The sequence below is a fragment of the Rhinoderma darwinii genome, unplaced genomic scaffold, assembly GCF_050947455.1.
Source record: "Rhinoderma darwinii isolate aRhiDar2 unplaced genomic scaffold, aRhiDar2.hap1 Scaffold_2149, whole genome shotgun sequence".
NCBI lineage: Eukaryota > Metazoa > Chordata > Amphibia > Anura > Rhinodermatidae > Rhinoderma > Rhinoderma darwinii.
In genome coordinates this window covers 1-13,860 of record NW_027462481.1, presented here as the reverse complement: position 1 = coordinate 13,860, position 13,860 = coordinate 1, and the positions used below count along the sequence as shown (strand labels likewise).

Genomic DNA, 13,860 nt, shown 5'->3' with positions numbered 1-13,860 from the left:
CAAAAGTGTTTTTTGTCTTTGCTATTGTTTCTGTCTTTCTGAAGGGATCTCCCCTTTTAATCCCATTATTTCAACACCTGTTGGACAATGCATGAGTGATAATGAGCTCATTGATTAAATGCAATTAATGAATAGATTGCCACCTCTTGTTGTGTGTCGTCTGTGTTTCTGTGTTTCCGGCATTTCACATTGGAACACCTCATTCACCTTCCTTGTCTTCTCTCCGCCCTCCCTTTTAGGTAAGTTAAAGAGCTGCACCTGAGCCAGCCACTGATTGATTGATTGATTGATTGATTGATTGATTGATTGATTGATTGATTGATTGATTGATTGATTGATGCAGCACAACAGTCAAATAGTGGAGTGGAGTAGGGGAACAGCAAACAGCCAATAAAGCAGCCCGCCCGCTCGCCTGCCCGCCACAATGGACCTACCTGTGTACACTAGATGGATGTGATGGAATGTACTGTCGTCCCTACATTTCAAGAAGAAGTAAGAATTGCAGTTGCAACAAAGCCTTGCTTGCCTACAAAGAGAGCAGCAATTTGGATTTGTTACTATGTTACCTAGAAGAATAACAAACTGTGCAAGGATGGAGGTTGTAGGAGCAAGGAGAAGTTGTCTGTAAAGTTGGTGGATGCCTATTTTCCATTTTGCAGTCCCTTGTCTCCCTCTTGTGGCCTCCTGGAGGCAACTAGCTGTGCAAAAAAAAGACAGCCTGGCGGCCGGCTGTTGCAGTGTTGCCCTCTCAGGCAACACTGAGTGACTGACTGAGCCTCACCGTCTTATATAAAGTTCAGACGGAACTTTGCACGTGTCATAGTGGAGCCCTCAGGATTCCAGAGCCAGCTTTCTGACATCATAATGGGGCCTCAGAGATAAAAGCCTGGGCCCAGGCAGTGTTGGTCAGTGCTGCTCAGCAGGCAGCACTGGACTGGACTGGATTACAGCTGATACAAGGTGTGAAGGAACAAGGGGTGGCTGTGGGCATGCACTTGCTGCCGCTGCCAGTGTTTATCTGCATGGCAGCAGGGCATTTGGGCGTTGCCAGGAAGGCGTTTTTATGTAGATTCCTCCTCTTTCAGCACTGCATTGTGGTGCAAGCAAAAGAAGCAAATCCTGTCTGGCTTCCTCTCCGGCCTTTATTCACCTCCCGTGTAGCTGTGAGTGTGTGAGCCTGCAGGGCCCCATGGAATTGCCTAGAAGTAGGCTGAATCGCTGCAAGGGCTGAACAGCAGTATCGGGCAGGCTCGGGCAACGCGCGGCCCGTTCGGGTTATCGCTTCTCGGCCTTTTGGCTAAGATCAAGTGTAGTATCTGTTCTTATCAGTTTAATATCTGATACGTCCCCTATCTGGGGACCATATATTAAATGGATTTTTAGAACAGGGAGATGGAAATAGAGCTTGCTCTGTCCACTCCACGCATTGACCTGGTATTGCAGTATTTCCAGGACCGGTGCACCCTTTCCTTATGTGTTGACTAAAAGCAGATTCCAAAAGTGTTTTTTGTCTTTGCTATTGTTTCTGTCTTTCTGAAGGGATCTCCCCTTTTAATCCCATTATTTCAACACCTGTTGGACAATGCATGAGTGATAATGAGCTCATTGATTAAATGCAATTAATGAATAGATTGCCACCTCTTGTTGTGTGTGTCGTCTGTGTTTCTGTGTTTCCGGCATTTCACATTGGAACACCTCATTCACCTTCCTTGTCTTCTCTCCGCCCTCCCTTTTAGGTAAGTTAAAGAGCTGCACCTGAGCCAGCCACTGATTGATTGATTGATTGATTGATTGATTGATTGATTGATTGATTGATTGATTGATTGATGCAGCACAACAGTCAAATAGTGGAGTGGAGTAGGGGAACAGCAAACAGCCAATAAAGCAGCCCGCCCGCTCGCCTGCCCGCCACAATGGACCTACCTGTGTACACTAGATGGATGTGATGGAATGTACTGTCGTCCCTACATTTCAAGAAGAAGTAAGAATTGCAGTTGCAACAAAGCCTTGCTTGCCTACAAAGAGAGCAGCAATTTGGATTTGTTACTATGTTACCTAGAAGAATAACAAACTGTGCAAGGATGGAGGTTGTAGGAGCAAGGAGAAGTTGTCTGTAAAGTTGGTGGATGCCTATTTTCCATTTTGCAGTCCCTTGTCTCCCTCTTGTGGCCTCCTGGAGGCAACTAGCTGTGCAAAAAAAAGACAGCCTGGCGGCCGGCTGTTGCAGTGTTGCCCTCTCAGGCAACACTGAGTGACTGACTGAGCCTCACCGTCTTATATAAAGTTCAGACGGAACTTTGCACGTGTCATAGTGGAGCCCTCAGGATTCCAGAGCCAGCTTTCTGACATCATAATGGGGCCTCAGAGATAAAAGCCTGGGCCCAGGCAGTGTTGGTCAGTGCTGCTCAGCAGGCAGCACTGGACTGGACTGGATTACAGCTGATACAAGGTGTGAAGGAACAAGGGGTGGCTGTGGGCATGCACTTGCTGCCGCTGCCAGTGTTTATCTGCATGGCAGCAGGGCATTTGGGCGTTGCCAGGAAGGCGTTTTTATGTAGATTCCTCCTCTTTCAGCACTGCATTGTGGTGCAAGCAAAAGAAGCAAATCCTGTCTGGCTTCCTCTCCGGCCTTTATTCACCTCCCGTGTAGCTGTGAGTGTGTGAGCCTGCAGGGCCCCATGGAATTGCCTAGAAGTAGGCTGAATCGCTGCAAGGGCTGAACAGCAGTATCGGGCAGGCTCGGGCAACGCGCGGCCCGTTCGGGTTATCGCTTCTCGGCCTTTTGGCTAAGATCAAGTGTAGTATCTGTTCTTATCAGTTTAATATCTGATACATCCCCTATCTGGGGACCATATATTAAATGGATTTTTAGAACAGGGAGATGGAAATAGAGCTTGCTCTGTCCACTCCACGCATTGACCTGGTATTGCAGTATTTCCAGGACCGGTGCACCCTTTCCTTATGTGTTGACTAAAAGCAGATTCCAAAAGTGTTTTTTGTCTTTGCTATTGTTTCTGTCTTTCTGAAGGGATCTCCCCTTTTAATCCCATTATTTCAACACCTGTTGGACAATGCATGAGTGATAATGAGCTCATTGATTAAATGCAATTAATGAATAGATTGCCACCTCTTGTTGTGTGTCGTCTGTGTTTCTGTGTTTCCGGCATTTCACATTGGAACACCTCATTCACCTTCCTTGTCTTCTCTCCGCCCTCCCTTTTAGGTAAGTTAAAGAGCTGCACCTGAGCCAGCCACTGATTAATTGATTGATTGATTGATTGATTGATTGATTGATTGATTGATGCAGCACAACAGTCAAATAGTGGAGTGGAGTAGGGGAACAGCAAACAGCCAATAAAGCAGCCCGCCCGCTCGCCTGCCCGCCACAATGGACCTACCTGTGTACACTAGATGGATGTGATGGAATGTACTGTCGTCCCTACATTTCAAGAAGAAGTAAGAATTGCAGTTGCAACAAAGCCTTGCTTGCCTACAAAGAGAGCAGCAATTTGGATTTGTTACTATGTTACCTAGAAGAATAACAAACTGTGCAAGGATGGAGGTTGTAGGAGCAAGGAGAAGTTGTCTGTAAAGTTGGTGGATGCCTATTTTCCATTTTGCAGTCCCTTGTCTCCCTCTTGTGGCCTCCTGGAGGCAACTAGCTGTGCAAAAAAAAGACAGCCTGGCGGCCGGCTGTTGCAGTGTTGCCCTCTCAGGCAACACTGAGTGACTGACTGAGCCTCACCGTCTTATATAAAGTTCAGACGGAACTTTGCACGTGTCATAGTGGAGCCCTCAGGATTCCAGAGCCAGCTTTCTGACATCATAATGGGGCCTCAGAGATAAAAGCCTGGGCCCAGGCAGTGTTGGTCAGTGCTGCTCAGCAGGCAGCACTGGACTGGACTGGATTACAGCTGATACAAGGTGTGAAGGAACAAGGGGTGGCTGTGGGCATGCACTTGCTGCCGCTGCCAGTGTTTATCTGCATGGCAGCAGGGCATTTGGGCGTTGCCAGGAAGGCGTTTTTATGTAGATTCCTCCTCTTTCAGCACTGCATTGTGGTGCAAGCAAAAGAAGCAAATCCTGTCTGGCTTCCTCTCCGGCCTTTATTCACCTCCCGTGTAGCTGTGAGTGTGTGAGCCTGCAGGGCCCCATGGAATTGCCTAGAAGTAGGCTGAATCGCTGCAAGGGCTGAACAGCAGTATCGGGCAGGCTCGGGCAACGCGCGGCCCGTTCGGGTTATCGCTTCTCGGCCTTTTGGCTAAGATCAAGTGTAGTATCTGTTCTTATCAGTTTAATATCTGATACGTCCCCTATCTGGGGACCATATATTAAATGGATTTTTAGAACAGGGAGATGGAAATAGAGCTTGCTCTGTCCACTCCACGCATTGACCTGGTATTGCAGTATTTCCAGGACCGGTGCACCCTTTCCTTATGTGTTGACTAAAAGCAGATTCCAAAAGTGTTTTTTGTCTTTGCTATTGTTTCTGTCTTTCTGAAGGGATCTCCCCTTTTAATCCCATTATTTCAACACCTGTTGGACAATGCATGAGTGATAATGAGCTCATTGATTAAATGCAATTAATGAATAGATTGCCACCTCTTGTTGTGTGTCGTCTGTGTTTCTGTGTTTCCGGCATTTCACATTGGAACACCTCATTCACCTTCCTTGTCTTCTCTCCGCCCTCCCTTTTAGGTAAGTTAAAGAGCTGCACCTGAGCCAGCCACTGATTGATTGATTGATTGATTGATTGATTGATTGATTGATTGATTGATTGATTGATTGATGCAGCACAACAGTCAAATAGTGGAGTGGAGTAGGGGAACAGCAAACAGCCAATAAAACAGCCCGCCCGCTCGCCTGCCCGCCACAATGGACCTACCTGTGTACACTAGATGTATGTGATGGAATGTACTGTCGTCCCTACATTTCAAGAAGAAGTAAGAATTGCAGTTGCAACAAAGCCTTGCTTGCCTACAAAGAGAGCAGCAATTTGGATTTGTTACTATGTTACCTAGAAGAATAACAAACTGTGCAAGGATGGAGGTTGTAGGAGCAAGGAGAAGTTGTCTGTAAAGTTGGTGGATGCCTATTTTCCATTTTGCAGTCCCTTGTCTCCCTCTTGTGGCCTCCTGGAGGCAACTAGCTGTGCAAAAAAAAGACAGCCTGGCGGCCGGCTGTTGCAGTGTTGCCCTCTCAGGCAACACTGAGTGACTGACTGAGCCTCACCGTCTTATATAAAGTTCAGACGGAACTTTGCACGTGTCATAGTGGAGCCCTCAGGATTCCAGAGCCAGCTTTCTGACATCATAATGGGGCCTCAGAGATAAAAGCCTGGGCCCAGGCAGTGTTGGTCAGTGCTGCTCAGCAGGCAGCACTGGACTGGACTGGATTACAGCTGATACAAGGTGTGAAGGAACAAGGGGTGGCTGTGGGCATGCACTTGCTGCCGCTGCCAGTGTTTATCTGCATGGCAGCAGGGCATTTGGGCGTTGCCAGGAAGGCGTTTTTATGTAGATTCCTCCTCTTTCAGCACTGCATTGTGGTGCAAGCAAAAGAAGCAAATCCTGTCTGGCTTCCTCTCCGGCCTTTATTCACCTCCCGTGTAGCTGTGAGTGTGTGAGCCTGCAGGGCCCCATGGAATTGCCTAGAAGTAGGCTGAATCGCTGCAAGGGCTGAACAGCAGTATCGGGCAGGCTCGGGCAACGCGCGGCCCGTTCGGGTTATCGCTTCTCGGCCTTTTGGCTAAGATCAAGTGTAGTATCTGTTCTTATCAGTTTAATATCTGATACGTCCCCTATCTGGGGACCATATATTAAATGGATTTTTAGAACAGGGAGATGGAAATAGAGCTTGCTCTGTCCACTCCACGCATTGACCTGGTATTGCAGTATTTCCAGGACCGGTGCACCCTTTCCTTATGTGTTGACTAAAAGCAGATTCCAAAAGTGTTTTTTGTCTTTGCTATTGTTTCTGTCTTTCTGAAGGGATCTCCCCTTTTAATCCCATTATTTCAACACCTGTTGGACAATGCATGAGTGATAATGAGCTCATTGATTAAATGCAATTAATGAATAGATTGCCACCTCTTGTTGTGTGTCGTCTGTGTTTCTGTGTTTCCGGCATTTCACATTGGAACACCTCATTCACCTTCCTTGTCTTCTCTCCGCCCTCCCTTTTAGGTAAGTTAAAGAGCTGCACCTGAGCCAGCCACTGATTGATTGATTGATTGATTGATTGATTGATTGATTGATTGATTGATTGATGCAGCACAACAGTCAAATAGTGGAGTGGAGTAGGGGAACAGCAAACAGCCAATAAAGCAGCCCGCCCGCTCGCCTGCCCGCCACAATGGACCTACCTGTGTACACTAGATGGATGTGATGGAATGTACTGTCGTCCCTACATTTCAAGAAGAAGTAAGAATTGCAGTTGCAACAAAGCCTTGCTTGCCTACAAAGAGAGCAGCAATTTGGATTTGTTACTATGTTACCTAGAAGAATAACAAACTGTGCAAGGATGGAGGTTGTAGGAGCAAGGAGAAGTTGTCTGTAAAGTTGGTGGATGCCTATTTTCCATTTTGCAGTCCCTTGTCTCCCTCTTGTGGCCTCCTGGAGGCAACTAGCTGTGCAAAAAAAAGACAGCCTGGCGGCCGGCTGTTGCAGTGTTGCCCTCTCAGGCAACACTGAGTGACTGACTGAGCCTCACCGTCTTATATAAAGTTCAGACGGAACTTTGCACGTGTCATAGTGGAGCCCTCAGGATTCCAGAGCCAGCTTTCTGACATCATAATGGGGCCTCAGAGATAAAAGCCTGGGCCCAGGCAGTGTTGGTCAGTGCTGCTCAGCAGGCAGCACTGGACTGGACTGGATTACAGCTGATACAAGGTGTGAAGGAACAAGGGGTGGCTGTGGGCATGCACTTGCTGCCGCTGCCAGTGTTTATCTGCATGGCAGCAGGGCATTTGGGCGTTGCCAGGAAGGCGTTTTTATGTAGATTCCTCCTCTTTCAGCACTGCATTGTGGTGCAAGCAAAAGAAGCAAATCCTGTCTGGCTTCCTCTCCGGCCTTTATTCACCTCCCGTGTAGCTGTGAGTGTGTGAGCCTGCAGGGCCCCATGGAATTGCCTAGAAGTAGGCTGAATCGCTGCAAGGGCTGAACAGCAGTATCGGGCAGGCTCGGGCAACGCGCGGCCCGTTCGGGTTATCGCTTCTCGGCCTTTTGGCTAAGATCAAGTGTAGTATCTGTTCTTATCAGTTTAATATCTGATACGTCCCCTATCTGGGGACCATATATTAAATGGATTTTTAGAACAGGGAGATGGAAATAGAGCTTGCTCTGTCCACTCCACGCATTGACCTGGTATTGCAGTATTTCCAGGACCGGTGCACCCTTTCCTTATGTGTTGACTAAAAGCAGATTCCAAAAGTGTTTTTTGTCTTTGCTATTGTTTCTGTCTTTCTGAAGGGATCTCCCCTTTTAATCCCATTATTTCAACACCTGTTGGACAATGCATGAGTGATAATGAGCTCATTGATTAAATGCAATTAATGAATAGATTGCCACCTCTTGTTGTGTGTCGTCTGTGTTTCTGTGTTTCCGGCATTTCACATTGGAACACCTCATTCACCTTCCTTGTCTTCTCTCCGCCCTCCCTTTTAGGTAAGTTAAAGAGCTGCACCTGATTGATTGATTGATTGATTGATTGATTGATTGATTGATTGATTGATTGATTGATGCAGCACAACAGTCAAATAGTGGAGTGGAGTAGGGGAACAGCAAACAGCCAATAAAGCAGCCCGCCCGCTCGCCTGCCCGCCACAATGGACCTACCTGTGTACACTAGATGGATGTGATGGAATGTACTGTCGTCCCTACATTTCAAGAAGAAGTAAGAATTGCAGTTGCAACAAAGCCTTGCTTGCCTACAAAGAGAGCAGCAATTTGGATTTGTTACTATGTTACCTAGAAGAATAACAAACTGTGCAAGGATGGAGGTTGTAGGAGCAAGGAGAAGTTGTCTGTAAAGTTGGTGGATGCCTATTTTCCATTTTGCAGTCCCTTGTCTCCCTCTTGTGGCCTCCTGGAGGCAACTAGCTGTGCAAAAAAAAGACAGCCTGGCGGCCGGCTGTTGCAGTGTTGCCCTCTCAGGCAACACTGAGTGACTGACTGAGCCTCACCGTCTTATATAAAGTTCAGACGGAACTTTGCACGTGTCATAGTGGAGCCCTCAGGATTCCAGAGCCAGCTTTCTGACATCATAATGGGGCCTCAGAGATAAAAGCCTGGGCCCAGGCAGTGTTGGTCAGTGCTGCTCAGCAGGCAGCACTGGACTGGACTGGATTACAGCTGATACAAGGTGTGAAGGAACAAGGGGTGGCTGTGGGCATGCACTTGCTGCCGCTGCCAGTGTTTATCTGCATGGCAGCAGGGCATTTGGGCGTTGCCAGGAAGGCGTTTTTATGTAGATTCCTCCTCTTTCAGCACTGCATTGTGGTGCAAGCAAAAGAAGCAAATCCTGTCTGGCTTCCTCTCCGGCCTTTATTCACCTCCCGTGTAGCTGTGAGTGTGTGAGCCTGCAGGGCCCCATGGAATTGCCTAGAAGTAGGCTGAATCGCTGCAAGGGCTGAACAGCAGTATCGGGCAGGCTCGGGCAACGCGCGGCCCGTTCGGGTTATCGCTTCTCGGCCTTTTGGCTAAGATCAAGTGTAGTATCTGTTCTTATCAGTTTAATATCTGATACGTCCCCTATCCGGGGACCATATATTAAATGGATTTTTAGAACAGGGAGATGGAAATAGAGCTTGCTCTGTCCACTCCACGCATTGACCTGGTATTGCAGTATTTCCAGGACCGGTGCACCCTTTCCTTATGTGTTGACTAAAAGCAGATTCCAAAAGTGTTTTTTGTCTTTGCTATTGTTTCTGTCTTTCTGAAGGGATCTCCCCTTTTAATCCCATTATTTCAACACCTGTTGGACAATGCATGAGTGATAATGAGCTCATTGATTAAATGCAATTAATGAATAGATTGCCACCTCTTGTTGTGTGTCGTCTGTGTTTCTGTGTTTCCGGCATTTCACATTGGAACACCTCATTCACCTTCCTTGTCTTCTCTCCGCCCTCCCTTTTAGGTAAGTTAAAGAGCTGCACCTGAGCCAGCCACTGATTGATTGATTGATTGATTGATTGATTGATTGATTGATTGATTGATTGCAGCACAACAGTCAAATAGTGGAGTGGAGTAGGGGAACAGCAAACAGCCAATAAAGCAGCCCGCCCGCTCGCCTGCCCGCCACAATGGACCTACCTGTGTACACTAGATGGATGTGATGGAATGTACTGTCGTCCCTACATTTCAAGAAGAAGTAAGAATTGCAGTTGCAACAAAGCCTTGCTTGCCTACAAAGAGAGCAGCAATTTGGATTTGTTACTATGTTACCTAGAAGAATAACAAACTGTGCAAGGATGGAGGTTGTAGGAGCAAGGAGAAGTTGTCTGTAAAGTTGGTGGATGCCTATTTTCCATTTTGCAGTCCCTTGTCTCCCTCTTGTGGCCTCCTGGAGGCAACTAGCTGTGCAAAAAAAAGACAGCCTGGCGGCCGGCTGTTGCAGTGTTGCCCTCTCAGGCAACACTGAGTGACTGACTGAGCCTCACCGTCTTATATAAAGTTCAGACGGAACTTTGCACGTGTCATAGTGGAGCCCTCAGGATTCCAGAGCCAGCTTTCTGACATCATAATGGGGCCTCAGAGATAAAAGCCTGGGCCCAGGCAGTGTTGGTCAGTGCTGCTCAGCAGGCAGCACTGGACTGGACTGGATTACAGCTGATACAAGGTGTGAAGGAACAAGGGGTGGCTGTGGGCATGCACTTGCTGCCGCTGCCAGTGTTTATCTGCATGGCAGCAGGGCATTTGGGCGTTGCCAGGAAGGCGTTTTTATGTAGATTCCTCCTCTTTCAGCACTGCATTGTGGTGCAAGCAAAAGAAGCAAATCCTGTCTGGCTTCCTCTCCGGCCTTTATTCACCTCCCGTGTAGCTGTGAGTGTGTGAGCCTGCAGGGCCCCATGGAATTGCCTAGAAGTAGGCTGAATCGCTGCAAGGGCTGAACAGCAGTATCGGGCAGGCTCGGGCAACGCGCGGCCCGTTCGGGTTATCGCTTCTCGGCCTTTTGGCTAAGATCAAGTGTAGTATCTGTTCTTATCAGTTTAATATCTGATACGTCCCCTATCTGGGGACCATATATTAAATGGATTTTTAGAACAGGGAGATGGAAATAGAGCTTGCTCTGTCCACTCCACGCATTGACCTGGTATTGCAGTATTTCCAGGACCGGTGCACCCTTTCCTTATGTGTTGACTAAAAGCAGATTCCAAAAGTGTTTTTTGTCTTTGCTATTGTTTCTGTCTTTCTGAAGGGATCTCCCCTTTTAATCCCATTATTTCAACACCTGTTGGACAATGCATGAGTGATAATGAGCTCATTGATTAAATGCAATTAATGAATAGATTGCCACCTCTTGTTGTGTGTCGTCTGTGTTTCTGTGTTTCCGGCATTTCACATTGGAACACCTCATTCACCTTCCTTGTCTTCTCTCCGCCCTCCCTTTTAGGTAAGTTAAAGAGCTGCACCTGAGCCAGCCACTGATTGATTGATTGATTGATTGATTGATTGATTGATTGATTGATTGATTGATGCAGCACAACAGTCAAATAGTGGAGTGGAGTAGGGGAACAGCAAACAGCCAATAAAGCAGCCCGCCCGCTCGCCTGCCCGCCACAATGGACCTACCTGTGTACACTAGATGGATGTGATGGAATGTACTGTCGTCCCTACATTTCAAGAAGAAGTAAGAATTGCAGTTGCAACAAAGCCTTGCTTGCCTACAAAGAGAGCAGCAATTTGGATTTGTTACTATGTTACCTAGAAGAATAACAAACTGTGCAAGGATGGAGGTTGTAGGAGCAAGGAGAAGTTGTCTGTAAAGTTGGTGGATGCCTATTTTCCATTTTGCAGTCCCTTGTCTCCCTCTTGTGGCCTCCTGGAGGCAACTAGCTGTGCAAAAAAAAGACAGCCTGGCGGCCGGCTGTTGCAGTGTTGCCCTCTCAGGCAACACTGAGTGACTGACTGAGCCTCACCGTCTTATATAAAGTTCAGACGGAACTTTGCACGTGTCATAGTGGAGCCCTCAGGATTCCAGAGCCAGCTTTCTGACATCATAATGGGGCCTCAGAGATAAAAGCCTGGGCCCAGGCAGTGTTGGTCAGTGCTGCTCAGCAGGCAGCACTGGACTGGACTGGATTACAGCTGATACAAGGTGTGAAGGAACAAGGGGTGGCTGTGGGCATGCACTTGCTGCCGCTGCCAGTGTTTATCTGCATGGCAGCAGGGCATTTGGGCGTTGCCAGGAAGGCGTTTTTATGTAGATTCCTCCTCTTTCAGCACTGCATTGTGGTGCAAGCAAAAGAAGCAAATCCTGTCTGGCTTCCTCTCCGGCCTTTATTCACCTCCCGTGTAGCTGTGAGTGTGTGAGCCTGCAGGGCCCCATGGAATTGCCTAGAAGTAGGCTGAATCGCTGCAAGGGCTGAACAGCAGTATCGGGCAGGCTCGGGCAACGCGCGGCCCGTTCGGGTTATCGCTTCTCGGCCTTTTGGCTAAGATCAAGTGTAGTATCTGTTCTTATCAGTTTAATATCTGATACGTCCCCTATCTGGGGACCATATATTAAATGGATTTTTAGAACAGGGAGATGGAAATAGAGCTTGCTCTGTCCACTCCACGCATTGACCTGGTATTGCAGTATTTCCAGGACCGGTGCACCCTTTCCTTATGTGTTGACTAAAAGCAGATTCCAAAAGTGTTTTTTGTCTTTGCTATTGTTTCTGTCTTTCTGAAGGGATCTCCCCTTTTAATCCCATTATTTCAACACCTGTTGGACAATGCATGAGTGATAATGAGCTCATTGATTAAATGCAATTAATGAATAGATTGCCACCTCTTGTTGTGTGTCGTCTGTGTTTCTGTGTTTCCGGCATTTCACATTGGAACACCTCATTCACCTTCCTTGTCTTCTCTCCGCCCTCCCTTTTAGGTAAGTTAAAGAGCTGCACCTGAGCCAGCCACTGATTGATTGATTGATTGATTGATTGATTGATTGATTGATTGATTGATTGATTGATTGATGCAGCACAACAGTCAAATAGTGGAGTGGAGTAGGGGAACAGCAAACAGCCAATAAAGCAGCCCGCCCGCTCGCCTGCCCGCCACAATGGACCTACCTGTGTACACTAGATGGATGTGATGGAATGTACTGTCGTCCCTACATTTCAAGAAGAAGTAAGAATTGCAGTTGCAACAAAGCCTTGCTTGCCTACAAAGAGAGCAGCAATTTGGATTTGTTACTATGTTACCTAGAAGAATAACAAACTGTGCAAGGATGGAGGTTGTAGGAGCAAGGAGAAGTTGTCTGTAAAGTTGGTGGATGCCTATTTTCCATTTTGCAGTCCCTTGTCTCCCTCTTGTGGCCTCCTGGAGGCAACTAGCTGTGCAAAAAAAAGACAGCCTGGCGGCCGGCTGTTGCAGTGTTGCCCTCTCAGGCAACACTGAGTGACTGACTGAGCCTCACCGTCTTATATAAAGTTCAGACGGAACTTTGCACGTGTCATAGTGGAGCCCTCAGGATTCCAGAGCCAGCTTTCTGACATCATAATGGGGCCTCAGAGATAAAAGCCTGGGCCCAGGCAGTGTTGGTCAGTGCTGCTCAGCAGGCAGCACTGGACTGGACTGGATTACAGCTGATACAAGGTGTGAAGGAACAAGGGGTGGCTGTGGGCATGCACTTGCTGCCGCTGCCAGTGTTTATCTGCATGGCAGCAGGGCATTTGGGCGTTGCCAGGAAGGCGTTTTTATGTAGATTCCTCCTCTTTCAGCACTGCATTGTGGTGCAAGCAAAAGAAGCAAATCCTGTCTGGCTTCCTCTCCGGCCTTTATTCACCTCCCGTGTAGCTGTGAGTGTGTGAGCCTGCAGGGCCCCATGGAATTGCCTAGAAGTAGGCTGAATCGCTGCAAGGGCTGAACAGCAGTATCGGGCAGGCTCGGGCAACGCGCGGCCCGTTCGGGTTATCGCTTCTCGGCCTTTTGGCTAAGATCAAGTGTAGTATCTGTTCTTATCAGTTTAATATCTGATACGTCCCCTATCTGGGGACCATATATTAAATGGATTTTTAGAACAGGGAGATGGAAATAGAGCTTGCTCTGTCCACTCCACGCATTGACCTGGTATTGCAGTATTTCCAGGACCGGTGCACCCTTTCCTTATGTGTTGACTAAAAGCAGATTCCAAAAGTGTTTTTTGTCTTTGCTATTGTTTCTGTCTTTCTGAAGGGATCTCCCCTTTTAATCCCATTATTTCAACACCTGTTGGACAATGCATGAGTGATAATGAGCTCATTGATTAAATGCAATTAATGAATAGATTGCCACCTCTTGTTGTGTGTCGTCTGTGTTTCTGTGTTTCCGGCATTTCACATTGGAACACCTCATTCACCTTCCTTGTCTTCTCTCCGCCCTCCCTTTTAGGTAAGTTAAAGAGCTGCACCTGAGCCAGCCACTGATTGATTGATTGATTGATTGATTGATTGATTGATTGATTGATTGCAGCACAACAGTCAAATAGTGGAGTGGAGTAGGGGAACAGCAAACAGCCAATAAAGCAGCCCGCCCGCTCGCCTGCCCGCCACAATGGACCTACCTGTGTACACTAGATGGATGTGATGGAATGTACTGTCGTCCCTACATTTCAAGAAGAAGTAAGAATTGCAGTTGCAACAAAGCCTTGCTTGCCTACAAAGAGAGCAGCAAT

General features: G+C 47.5%; 9 non-coding genes across 9 annotated transcripts; all 9 read left to right on the top strand.

The window, feature by feature from the left end:
* Positions 1–1,277: 1,277 nt before the first annotated feature.
* On the top strand, positions 1,278–1,468 carry LOC142701640 (U2 spliceosomal RNA). The gene has a single exon (XR_012866975.1). It is a non-coding gene; the product is annotated as a U2 spliceosomal RNA (small nuclear RNA).
* A 1,298-nt stretch (positions 1,469–2,766) lies between these two features.
* Positions 2,767–2,957, top strand: LOC142701672 (U2 spliceosomal RNA). Its single transcript, XR_012867004.1, has one exon. It is a non-coding gene; the product is annotated as a U2 spliceosomal RNA (small nuclear RNA).
* Positions 2,958–4,241: 1,284 nt separating this feature from the next.
* LOC142701639 (U2 spliceosomal RNA) lies at positions 4,242–4,432 on the top strand. Its single transcript, XR_012866974.1, has one exon. It is a non-coding gene; the product is annotated as a U2 spliceosomal RNA (small nuclear RNA).
* Positions 4,433–5,728: 1,296 nt separating this feature from the next.
* LOC142701676 (U2 spliceosomal RNA) lies at positions 5,729–5,919 on the top strand. Its single transcript, XR_012867008.1, has one exon. It is a non-coding gene; the product is annotated as a U2 spliceosomal RNA (small nuclear RNA).
* Positions 5,920–7,207: 1,288 nt separating this feature from the next.
* Positions 7,208–7,398, top strand: LOC142701674 (U2 spliceosomal RNA). Its single transcript, XR_012867006.1, has one exon. It is a non-coding gene; the product is annotated as a U2 spliceosomal RNA (small nuclear RNA).
* A 1,280-nt stretch (positions 7,399–8,678) lies between these two features.
* Positions 8,679–8,869, top strand: LOC142701670 (U2 spliceosomal RNA). Its single transcript, XR_012867002.1, has one exon. It is a non-coding gene; the product is annotated as a U2 spliceosomal RNA (small nuclear RNA).
* Positions 8,870–10,154: 1,285 nt separating this feature from the next.
* Positions 10,155–10,345, top strand: LOC142701662 (U2 spliceosomal RNA). The gene has a single exon (XR_012866995.1). It is a non-coding gene; the product is annotated as a U2 spliceosomal RNA (small nuclear RNA).
* A 1,288-nt stretch (positions 10,346–11,633) lies between these two features.
* LOC142701650 (U2 spliceosomal RNA) lies at positions 11,634–11,824 on the top strand. Its single transcript, XR_012866984.1, has one exon. It is a non-coding gene; the product is annotated as a U2 spliceosomal RNA (small nuclear RNA).
* A 1,296-nt stretch (positions 11,825–13,120) lies between these two features.
* LOC142701638 (U2 spliceosomal RNA) lies at positions 13,121–13,311 on the top strand. Its single transcript, XR_012866973.1, has one exon. It is a non-coding gene; the product is annotated as a U2 spliceosomal RNA (small nuclear RNA).
* Positions 13,312–13,860: the final 549 nt, after the last annotated feature.